Here is a 12,378-nt window from a genome sequence, read left to right as displayed (position 1 = left end):
GAAGAAAACATCTCAAGAAAATGAGAGCTCCATAGAGCAGGATCATAGAGGAGAAGAGTGCAAAAGTGTTTGAAAATAACCTTCATGTTCCTGAAGCTGGAGGGTAGATGCTCATGTTTATATGTTATTGTGCAAAGCAGATCATTTGACATAGACAACTGGACAAAAGTGCCACCACTCAGATGGCCTTCAATTGTGACAAAGGAAAACCAGGCAGGAGCTGGTAACTGGAATGGCTCCTCTGCACAGTAGCAGGTTAACAAACAGCAGACAAGAGATTTTCAAAGAAGAGTCTGTGACACGGAGCAACGTATTACCTGACTTCTAGTTGGAAGTGATTGATGGAGTCAGATCAGAGCACCCCAAAGCTTCCCACACGAGGTGATGTAAGACAATGGCTGTATAACCTTTGCTGCTGCACAGCTCCTCCTAAAACATGATATTGAACAGTGGCTTGAGCTGGAGCAAATTCTACCAGTATTCAGGATCTCAGCAGACATTGGAGAGCTGAGAAACCTGGATCTGGGTGCTTCTCTATTATGTATTCTGGCATGTCTACCCTACAGCTGTTTTTTTGGGTCTCCATCACAGTTTTGCAGCTCTCAATGATCATGGAATAGTCCTACATCTTTTCTGTGCCTCAGTTTGTCTTTTCTAAGAGGAAGCAATAAACATATTCTCTTATTACAGAGGGGCTGTTGAGAACATAGGGCTACGCATCAGTAAATCTGTTGGAGAGCCTTCTGTTACTACAGGAAATACATACAGATCATTCCACTTTATTATAAGATTGAAGCACTTTAATTTCAACCAGAAATGCTAATACCTACAGAAAGCCTTACCCAGTAGCAGCTAGAAAACAACAAGAAAAATCACAAAACAAATCTATGAAACAACAATTTTAACATGAAGCCATAGAAAATGTGAATATAGACTGCTACTCAAGGTAGAACAATAAAATGTAGACTAGGTAACCAGGTGAATAACCAGAACTGCTGGAGACTACTGGCAAGTGTTCCTGAAAAGGAAAGGTGACTTTAGAGGTAATCTGTTGGGAAAGAACATGAAATAACTATTCCTTTCAAGAAAAGAGAATACTTCCTCTCTATACAGGTAATGGAGGATGGGAAACAAGAACATGAAGAACTCTATATTAACAGCTAACAAATAGCTAGAGGAATTAATAAAGCAGTTGTTGTGTAAGCAGCTGCAGCAAAATAAGGTGATAAATAGCAGGCAACTGGGGCTTATAATACATTAGGCAAACTAACTTAATTATATTCTAGGTAGTAGACAAAAAATACCCTACGGTAGCTCTTTGTATAGTTCCCTGAGTTGTTCTTATATGTAGATTACTGAAATCTGAACAGTACTTCTCAAACTCCAGCTTTTCTAGTCTGTGCCAAATGCAGGGAAATCAACGTGGGACACCATGCAGAGTTTTGCAGCTAATACACAGTAATTTTAAACCATACAACAGTCCTAAGGACATTTTCTCAATCTAGAAATTCAAAAGCCACTGAATGAAAAGTAGATTACACCATATCCCCTTTCATAAGAAGGATCTGAATCTTATACTTCAGTATTTCAGAGTGGCTCAAACACCCAGCTACACCGATGCTTTGCTATTAGGGCAGCCAGTGGAGCTGATGCACATAATCTGGGTTTATTTTACCATCAGATGATAGCCAGCAGTTTGTTGGAGGCTGAAAAAAAGCTGTGAACAGACATGACCTTCTACATTCATCAAGAAGCCTGTTGCCCACATGTTGATCACAGCCTGAACCTCTGATTAACCATCTGAGGCAAGTGATGGGTCAGCTGTGGGAGCACAGGTGAAGGTAATTCAGCTGTGCTCCCGGAAGGAGTGGAGCTTAACTCCACCTCTCCTAGATCCCATTTAAGGGCTGACCACCACTAAGGTGGCATCTCTTTCTGGAGCTTGTTCTTGTGTAGAGTTTTTGTGGTGAGCCTCAACATTGGTGAGCATCCATTGCAACTGAAAGCCTCAGCACTGGTGAGTCTTTTCTTAGATATTCTCTGGCTATTTACTCTGTAATTACAACTGCACTTGCATTATTCCAACAGTACACCCACAGATACTTAAATATCTTCTCCTTGCTGCCTATGGCACCAGTTTCCTGCCTGATCTCTTGTGCTGGGAGTGGAATTGTTTGCACACCTTTACTTATCTCTTGGTTTTGAGGTCCAATGAGAATTAATTTTTATTTATTTCTCCTAAGAATGTATGGAGGAAGTGTTTGGATCCTCAGACTCCTACTTGTTTCTGTTCTCACTTATATTATGACTTTTTACTATATGAGTCCTCTCTTACCTTTAGAGTGAGTGATGAGCAAATAGGCCATTTCTGTGGGAGATGATAGACTCCATCACAGGACTGTCAATGGAGTGCAAAACTGATTATATCCCTGCATTGTACAAAGGCTGCTTAAAAAAAAATAGCCAAAGAGCCAGATGTTACTTAAGCATGGAGGTCTCCTGCCATCCCAAACTCAGCTCTCAGATGAACAGGAGATTGTACAGATCTTTACTATACCTGGAGGACTCCAAGACAGATTAGCATGCATGGCTCAGGAGGATGAGAATACACAAGCTGCAAGGCTAGAGGAATGAGATGAAGTCAATAAACTGAAATTCAACCCAGTAAAAATACAGGTATGAATAAACATGAATACAGAGAAATTGAAAGATCACAGAAAAGAGACCCAGGGTTAATGATACACAATCATAGGAGAATTGCTAGATGTGGTTGGCACAAACACATAAAATGCTGTGTTAAATGGATATTGGGATTAATAGGTGTCATGATTTTTAGCAAGTAAGGTAGCTGGAAAGTATTGAAGCCTGTTTTGATTAGCATAATTCAAATAATACCTAAGCCAAATGGATGGAAATGAAATGAGAAAATGCAAGAATCAGCAAATCTCAGCCCATTTTGTTTGCAACGTAACCCCCAAATCAAAACTAAACCACTCTTAATGTTGATATGAGATCATCTCTTAACTATGCAGCGTAGAGGAATAGGACATTGGTTCCCTCTTTGAGGGGAAATGGGATCAGTCATTTTTAATTACCCTAATTTGCATGAATTACAGCTTCACATAACTAATAAAATTAATAATGCATTGTTGCTGTGAATGCACCCATCAAAAGGCACAGGGACTGTATGTAATGGGCTTTAGAAACGTGATAACTGTCCAGACTGGAAATAGGGATGCAAAATAAGTTAGAAATGGAAGAAGAAAGCCCTGCCTAAAAGCCTCTATACCTGCACTTTTCCTGAGATGACATGTGCAACTCCCAAGGCTGGTCCGATGATGATCAGACCATTTGCAAAGGTGCAGAGGTGCCATGCAAGATACCTGACTGAACCAGCAACAGTGATGTGAGTTCAGCATTTTAGACATGTGGAGACAAAAAAAAGAGAACAGACCAAACCAAAAGTGATGAGCCACACCAGAAGGCACAAATTTATCTGAATTGGATTAGATGACCTTTGAATGTCCCTTCTAACTCAAATGATCCCAAGGGTCTAGGTGTCCTTGACACCCCATACCTGCAAGTGAGTGGCAACAACTGTGTTCTCTTATGCAGCAGTTTTTGCCATACTGCACAGAGATTTCCTCATTTCAAATGAGGGTGGAGCTCTGCCTGTGCTGCTGCCACAAACAGAATAGGATGGCAGAGGGAGGAAAACATCCTAAGGTACAGTACACATGGGAGAAATAAGTTTAAAGTTAAATTACAAGCAGGATGTACTATAGTTAAGGATAAGCATTGTAAACATGATTGTGAAGTCTTTAATAATTTTAAAATATGCTTGCTATACTACTTGTTGCAGGAGAATTTTCTTAACACAAGCTAAACACAAATGTCTGACTTCCCTCTCCAAAATATCCAAATATCTCCAAAATAATATATTTGGGCAGCAGCCCAAAGCTGGGGAAGTCCCCTCTGAAGAAGGTCTGGCTTTCTGCCTCACACTTGCATTGAGTATCCTATGAACTCACCCTGGAGATCCTGCAGCCCTGGGACACAAGTTTTTCTGTCATTTTTCTTCTTTCCCCAGTTGCAAGTGAAGATCTGTGCTGCCGACCTACCTGTTTTTACACAGTTGTGTCGTAGAGGCAACACAGAAGTTGGGGCATTTCTTTCCTCAGCCCCAGCTCTGCTGGCCCAGATAGTGACTCACCTCACAAGTTTCAGCTGAGCTTCTTGTGAGGCAAGGAAGCGTGTTACAGGTACCGTAGCTGTGTAGGAGACAGAGTCTGTTATGCTTGCAAGACAGGTCTTAATTACTAACTGCAAATTGTTATTTGGTGTTAAAGTGCTGGGAGAAGATAAATGAAAGCAGAGAAAACATTCAGTCACTGCTGAAAAAGGCCTACAATATCCAGACACAAGGAGATGTCTCATTATTTGCTTTCACCCCTTTGGGCTCAAAAGACAGAAGCAATAACATTACTTTTGTTTGCAGCTGTGTGTTCTTTTTTGACTGAGGTATGTGTTTTCTATTTATACCTTAATGCTTTTCAATGCGTTTCTTTTCAGTATGGAAATTAATCACCTACAATTTACCTTGAGCATGTAATTCCCTCCTTGTGTCATTCATTCTTGTTTAACAGTGTCTAAAAGACGGCAGCGGAAATAAGGAATGCTAAGAACACCGTGATCCTTCCAACATTACTGAACCATTCAGGATTACAGCTGTTAAACGCAAGCACAAGCAGGTATGCGATGTTCAGCACTTGAATTCCAGCCTGAAATAGCAGCAGTTGTTGCTGGACTGAATTCCAGAAAATCTCTCCTCTTAGAAATCAGCTTTGACATCTTGTTTTTCTGTTTTTGTTTTTGTTTTTTTTTAATCCCATATTTTCTGTTGCAAAATCTGCTTAAAGAAAGCACAGACCGTTTGCATTAATCCAGGGAGAGAGGAGTAGAACAAAAAAATAAAGGGGGAAGGAAAGATGGAGGAGTGAATGAGGAACAATTCATACAGCACTAAAATCTGGCTAGCTTTGGCTTTATGCCATACTGGTGGATGGCTAGCACTACTATCAGTGATTTCCCATCCAGCCAGGAAAGTTTTTTTTTGTTAATACATGTTGTGATTTTAACAGAATAGGTGTAGGTGGTGAAGAACTGGATATTTTTTTTTTAACTTTATAATCAAGGTGAGAGGAGGCAGGCACAGTATGTGAGGGAAACATACAGAGTCAAAATACTCTCATCTGTTATCCCCCAGGTCACACTGGCAGATCCTTCCCACCTCCCACCTACAGACTGGTCTTAGCGCTAAGAAATGTACCCAGAAGCGAGGGCTTTGAATTATTTCTTATTTATTGTAAGAACTAGGCTAAAGATGGAAATGAAGTACCATCGATCATCTTAACGATTAAAAGGCCCAGACAGCATGGGTTCATGAAAGGCAGGTCATGCTTGGCCAGCCTCATATCTTTCTATGATTGGGTGACCAGACTGGTAGATGAGGGTAAGGCAGTTGATATAGTCTACCTAGACTTCAGCAAAGCCTTTGACACAGTCTCCCACAGTTTTCTCCTGGGAAAACTGGCTGCCTGTGGCCTGGACAAGTACCTTCCTTTGGGTAAGGAACTGGCTAGAGGGCCATGCCCAGCGGGTAGTGGTTAATGGAGTAAAATCCAGCTGGTGACCTGTTACAAGTGGTGTCTCCCAGGGGTTGGTACTGGGACCCATCTTGTTTAGTATCTTCACTGATGTAGATTGAGTGTACCCTCAGTAAATTTGCAAATGACATCACGTTGGAAGGTGATGTCAATCTGCCTGAGGGTAGGGAGGCCCTTCAGAGGGATCTAGATAAGCTGGATTGGTGGGCCGAGGTGAATGGGATGAGGTTCAACAAGGCCATATGCCAGGTCCTGCACTTTGGCCACAATAACCCCATGCAGCTCTATAGGCTTGGGGTTGAGTGGCTGAATGACTGTGAAGAGGAAAGGGACCTGGGGGTGTTGGCTGATGCTCAGCTGAACATGAGCTGACAGTGTGGCCAAGAGGGCCAATGGTATCCTGCCCTGTATTAGAAATAGTGTGGCCAGCATGAGCAGGGATGTAATCATCCCCCTGTACTCAGCACTGGTGAGGCTGGACCTTGAGTACTGTGTTCAGTTTTGGGCCCCTCACTACAAGAAAGACACTGAGGCCCTGGAATGTGCCCAGAGAAGGGCAATGAAACTGGTGAGGGGTCTGGAACACAAGTCTTATGAGGAGTGGCTGAGGGAGATGGGATTATTTAGTCTGGAGAAGAGGAGGCTCAGGGGAGACCTCACTGCACTCTACAACTTCCTGAAAGGAGGTTGTGATGAGGGGCTTGGCCTCTTCTCCCAGGCAACAAACAGGACCTGAGGAAATGGCCACAATTTGTAACAGAAGAGCTTTAGATTAGGTATAAGGAAAAACTTTTTCTCTCAGAGAGCGATCAGGCACTCGAATGGCTGCCCAGGGAGGTGGTGGAGAGTCCATCCCTGGCAGTGTTCAAGAGGCTTCTGGATGAGGAGCTATGTGATTTGTTTTACTGGCTTGTGGTAGCAACAGTAATGGGAGGACAGTTGGACTGGATGATCTTGTAGGTTCTTTCCAACCTTGTGATTCTATGAAAAGTGGCTGCTCCTACTCTATATCTAAAAAGATATGTACATTCATGCCTCAATGTAAATTATACCTCTGGTAAGGGAACTAAGCAGTATTGCTCAGTAATAGATGAAAAGGAATATGTAAAAATACAAAATCCTGAAAGAAAAGGCAATTGGTAGTTTGTTAACAGATGGAAATGAGATGGAGAACTGCAGCCTTACATGCCGTTAACTAGGGTTTAAAGCAGTGCCTTCACAGGAAGGCTTTTAATCTATGATAAGGATAACAAGAACTGCTCCAAAAGTGTTGATTCTTGTTGCATTTCATTCTGCTGAAAGAGGGTGCTATACTTCCTGCATTAGCTCTAAACTTGTATTGAGACCCACTCCCACCTGAGTCCACATGAGTTTTTGATTTCATTCTGGAGAGGGTTGCTTAAGTGTATCCCCTTCCACTTGTCTTTGTTTTTTAATCTCACCAGATGCATTATGGGTTATTTCTCTAGTTCACCAAAGCAACTTCAAATGCTTTTTCTCCAGAGTGTTTGAGACCTTTTTCTCTTTTGCAAGATGCAGAAATACACTTTTATTCCATCAGTTAAATCATAAATTAAACTATTAAAATATTAAATAGAAACAAAAAGCTAGGCTGGATTCCTGAAATGACCTTTCAGTCTAAGAACAAACCATGAATAATTACTTTGAGACTTGTCTTCCACCCTGTGTAGTGTCTAAAGCCTTACTGAAACCAGTTTGTCACACCTATTGCTTCCCCCTTATCCCTTAAGCTAGACAAGCTGCCAAGAAAAGAAATTAGATTGGCTTGGCAGAACTTATTCTTTCCTTATCCATATTAACAGAAGCATAGTGAGTCCAGGTATGTACAACAAAACATTGTGACTATAACAAAATGCTCATAGTAAGAAGCTCTGAGAACAAAATCATTTCATGTTTTGTTGTGTTTTTCCTCTGACAGAGTTGAATGGTGGTAAGGCAGCCTTTTCAAAGCTTTCTGTATTGGGTACAGCACACTGCTTCCTTATAGCCCGGGCAGTGACTTCTCAGTGCAGCAGGATAGATAATGTTAGCCCAGGAGTACTCTCAGCATCATAGATGCATTTTACAATTTTGCTGCTTCCAGCAATTATGTTACTTCCATATTAGCTTCTTTCTACTTATCAGCCAGAGCAGGTTGCAGAGCAAAAGAAAGTGAGGCCCAAAGAAATTATTTCAAAAAACACTTGTGATGCAGCCAGGAAAAAAAACACAGAAGACAGAAGTACCCTGCCTCATGAATTCTGTATCTGTGAGTTGTGCCAGGCAGGAAATGAGACTCAGTATGCTTTTATACTTTACGTTGTCAAAATTCATTGAGAATTAATATAAGTATGAATGAGTCTAGTGTGGAGGTTGTATGAGCAAATGCCTTAGAGGAAGGTAGATCAGCATCATTGCTTAAGAAGATTAATTCTTTAAAAACTACTTATGGGAGAGGTGATCTTTTATGTGTGAACCAAAGCAATTAATTAAAATGGGTCAATTAGCCTCTCAAATACAACATGCATTCAGAGTTCTGGTTTTCATGTATTCACACATGAAACTGTAAAATAAAAGTAGGGGGGGAACCTACATGACTCATACAGGGTAGAATTAAGAAGTAAATATAGCCTTCACCTTCTGTTAATCCCATGCTCAGGAACGTGTATATTCTGACATGTTGGGTTCTGTCAAGGGTGCACGTCACAGCAGCAGTCGGCATCTGTGCCATCCTCTAGTGTAACAGAGCTGGAACAGACTGTGGAGACAGAAAAATGTGCAACCCAACACTGAAACGAAGCCATTTTTTAAGTGGGAGAGTCAAACTCCAAATGTGTGAGTGAAGAGGGAGTTGTAAGGAACTTGACTCTTTTTGGTCTTTCAAATAAATACAGTGGCATCAATAGCATGAGAAAAGAAAATCTTTAAATTTAGAGGTTTTTGAAGGAGGCAACACAAACTAAATTTTATCACAAGTCCCTGGGAAGGAAATGCAAACCCACCTAGATAAAATTAGTTTTGCTGAGTCTAGACTAAATGCAGTGATTTGAATAATGTCAGGCATGCAATATATTTTAAAGAACAGATTGATGAGACCTAGAAATCTTCTTTGTTCCATCAGTCAACTTGAAATGCATTTCCTTTCAAATGTGTCTAGAATCCGCACAAGAATCAATGTATGTAAATTCAGAGATGAAAGCAATAATTCATACTGGAAGGAAAGCATAATGCATTGCTAGTATGAATGCCAATCATCCTCCATAGGCTCTGATGAATAGATAGTGTACATGCACCTAATAAAAACTGAACATTTCAGAATGCACACAATCCATAAGTGAGAACTTTGGGTTTACTTTTTGTCTATAAGTACCCAGCAGATGCAAAGAAGGGCTCAGATGCTGTGTTTATGTTAACAAAAAATGATAAACACCGCTTCCTCTGGCCCAACCCCTGTTTTTCCAGAAATGCTGGGCTCATAAGGGAAAGACCAGCACCTATACTACCTAGGGGATAAGTGACTGAAAGGTAGTATATGTAGGTTTGGGTGCATGCTATTTAATAAATGAAAAAAGGCAATGAAGCATAGCCTGATGATGCAGGAGGGTAAGTAAGCACATAGATTTGGTGTACTAAATGAACTAAGTGGTCTTGCTTGTGTGAGACCTGAATTTGAAATGTGGGAGAGTGGTCTCTTGCAGGTATTTCAGAAAATTCCTCCTGCAACTTCTTGGGAAACTCATTCACCTATATGTTACCACACTTCTTCACTGATAAAGGCATCAAGTTGGCCAAGGTTAGGATAGACTCACTGATAGGCCAGCCTTCCACCCAGACTTCTTTAAATGGCAGAAGCGAGATAAGTGTTGAACAGACCCGAGTCACTGGCAAATCACAGAAGAGGTCAGCAGCTGGTCGTTGGGGCTAGTTTGAGTTAATGGGAAGATGGAGTACATCAGGTTTAGAAAATGGTGCAACTATTCCAGGAAAAAGAAAAATATATAATCATTTTGCTATTTTCAAAGTAAAGAATTCCTATCTTAATTTTCAGTTTTGTTATAATATATTTGCAAATATTGCAATTCTGTTTTGAGCTTCTGACTTGGAAATTACTGCCTATCATCCTAAATAAAATACACTGGGAAAAGTCTTCAGGTTCTGACTGATGGTACAGGCAATGGGATAGACTTTGGTAGTCTGGGAAATAAGCAAAAATAGAAAGCCTGCATGTATATTCTCAACAATGGCCTATATATTACTTCCAGGATGATCCTACTGGTAATCTGTTTTGGATTTTTTGGAACATCTGTTAATTCTCCTTTGAAAAAGGATCACCAAAAATATCACTAAAAGCTCCTAATAGTAACGTACTAAAGGGGAGCTTGATGGAGGAGGGAGATTTCACTGACCATGCCCCAAGAGAACAAAAGAAAAGGATGAACTGAAACAGCTGTTCCATGCAACTAGCTGCAAGTACAACTTTAATTCCCCTACTTTTATGTTAGACAGTATGAGAATTTTATTTCTTTATTGCTTTCGTGAGATGTTAGAACTCTTTGTAACAGTGAATATGGAGAAACACCTGCAGTTGGTTCACTACAGACAATACAGATATTTGTTTTCTGCCTATGGTACAGGTGGTACAAAACGCACTGACCAGCTGAATATCTTTTTTTAGGAATCCAGACAAAACACAGAACAACAAAAAATTTCCCTTCATCATTTCTGAAAACTTTCTTGGGCAATGGTTACTTGCTGCCAGCGCTGTTTGTGGATGGGGTCCCAGGACCTGAGGCAAGGTGAGTTACAGGAATGCACCATTTAGATTCTTCTCAAAGATGTAACAAAGCAGTGGTGGTCTGGGATCCACAGAGGCTGAGGCTATGCAAACAGAAAAACCTGGGCTGAAGAGTTAAGCTCAGCTTTGGCTTGAAGTGGTTCATAGATAGGACCATTTACTTCTTGAAGAAGTAGACATTTAGAGGATTACACACAGCACAGGAATGGCAGAGGCACAGGCTTTGTATTTATAACATTGCAGATCGGCACTCATCTAACTTCTCAGCCAGAAAAACACCCTGCAAATGTCCACTGCCTAAAGACTGGGAATGGGAATAGAAAAGGATTAAAAGCCCCTGAGACAACACAATCCCTTTCAATCCAAACGCTACACAGCAAATTCCCATTTGATGCATCACATTGGCAAAAAGAAGATCCCTTACTGAGAGACAGAACAGGGGCTGAATGATAATACAGCTGTCACTCCTGGCACGAAGAAATGTTGTTGTTGGTTTTTGTTTGTTTTTTTTTTTTTTTATCTTCTAGGACTGATTGTATTTTCATGGCTAACATTTCTGCCAGATTTCCTTTCAAAGAAGCATCAAGAGTAGGGTGGAATATTTTGTAGCATACTCACAGAGGGGACAGAACGGTCCCATCTTCCTCCAATTTGTTTTTAAATGATTGGGGGGAAAAAATGTGTGACGGAGCGAGGGAGGAAAGGAAGGCGTATGAGCTATTTCAGTGCTTAAATTCACCCATGGAAAGAGCTTATCCATAGAAAGTTGATGAGGTGGTCTGCAGTCCGTCTGTGACAAAGGGCCAACGCATGGCTGTGGTCAGGATGCAGACCTCATTGAGGGGGATGATGCTGTAGAGTATTAGCTAGCTTTTCTTTGCAGACTTCATAAAGCGGTTGCAAGTCAGACTGCAGGTAGCATTTCTTCCCTGGAGTCTTCTGATGAGGTTGTTTATTATAAAGCATTGCTTACTCTAGAAGAGACAAGCATATTGGTCCTGCAGGTCAATAGTAATGTACTTACAGATTATCTCAGTTGTTGAAAATGAAAGATGCAGACATAAAACCGAATGCCCTTAATGACAGAAGGATTGAAATACTGGGATGTGGTTCCATTTCTCTTCACACTTCTCCTTTTCTTTCCTTGCCGTCAACTTTCTAACTCTTCTTTTATGCAAACAGCTGCAGTAAATTTAAGACTATGAATATACGCTGACAGTTACCTGCTTTCAGATAGTTATGCCAAGTCTAGACTTTTCTATGAAGATTTTTTTCTGCACAGAGACTGAGAATCTGATTTTTTTTGTGATCTGACGTATATTTTTTGTTCCTATGATTCATCAAACGAGTGTATGGACCTTTTTACCCTATAATTTAAAAGAAGGATTTTGAAGGTCATCTGAAGCTTTCCCCAGCTAAAAAAAAAAAAAAAACAAAAACAAAAACCAAAAACAAAAGCCTCTTTTCAGTGAGCATTGGAAGAAACCCCATAAAATGCAAACTGTGCCGATGGCTTTTCTTTATAAGCATATACTCATTAAGTGTATATATTTTTCCTTTTCTAACTCCTTATGCTCTTACTTCACAGGATCCTGTAACTGAAATATGTACTCAAAGATCACGTTTCAAACTCGCTAGACTGCGTGGGTTTGAAAGCAACCAAGAGAAGTAGCCCTGACTATTTGAGACCTTTGTTAATGCAGAACCTAGAACAAATGAACTAACTATTCAGAATACATTAGCTGCCACTTCAAATGCCATCGACAATTTGCAAAAAAAAACTCAGAGCACTAACAGAAAAAGGCACAAAGCGTCAAACTTGTAGAAAAGCTGACAACAAAAAGAATATTCAGCGCAAATTACAGTCTTCCTGATTTGCTAAATCTCTTACTGATTCTGCTTTAATAAAGGATCTTG

The 12,378-nt window shown here is 40.5% G+C and overlaps 1 long non-coding RNA gene across 1 annotated transcript; it reads left to right on the top strand.

Moving 5' to 3' along the window:
- Positions 1 to 1,912: 1,912 nt before the first annotated feature.
- Positions 1,913 to 12,378, top strand: LOC140247323 (uncharacterized). The gene is made up of 4 exons (XR_011902635.1): positions 1,913 to 2,017; positions 4,647 to 4,751; positions 10,342 to 10,462; positions 12,050 to 12,378. It is a non-coding gene; the product is annotated as an uncharacterized lncRNA (long non-coding RNA).

This window comes from Excalfactoria chinensis, chromosome 1, assembly GCF_039878825.1.
Source record: "Excalfactoria chinensis isolate bCotChi1 chromosome 1, bCotChi1.hap2, whole genome shotgun sequence".
Taxonomy (NCBI): Eukaryota; Metazoa; Chordata; class Aves; order Galliformes; family Phasianidae; genus Excalfactoria; species Excalfactoria chinensis.
Note: the sequence above shows the minus strand (reverse complement) of the source record. Positions and strands in the feature narration are given on the sequence as shown.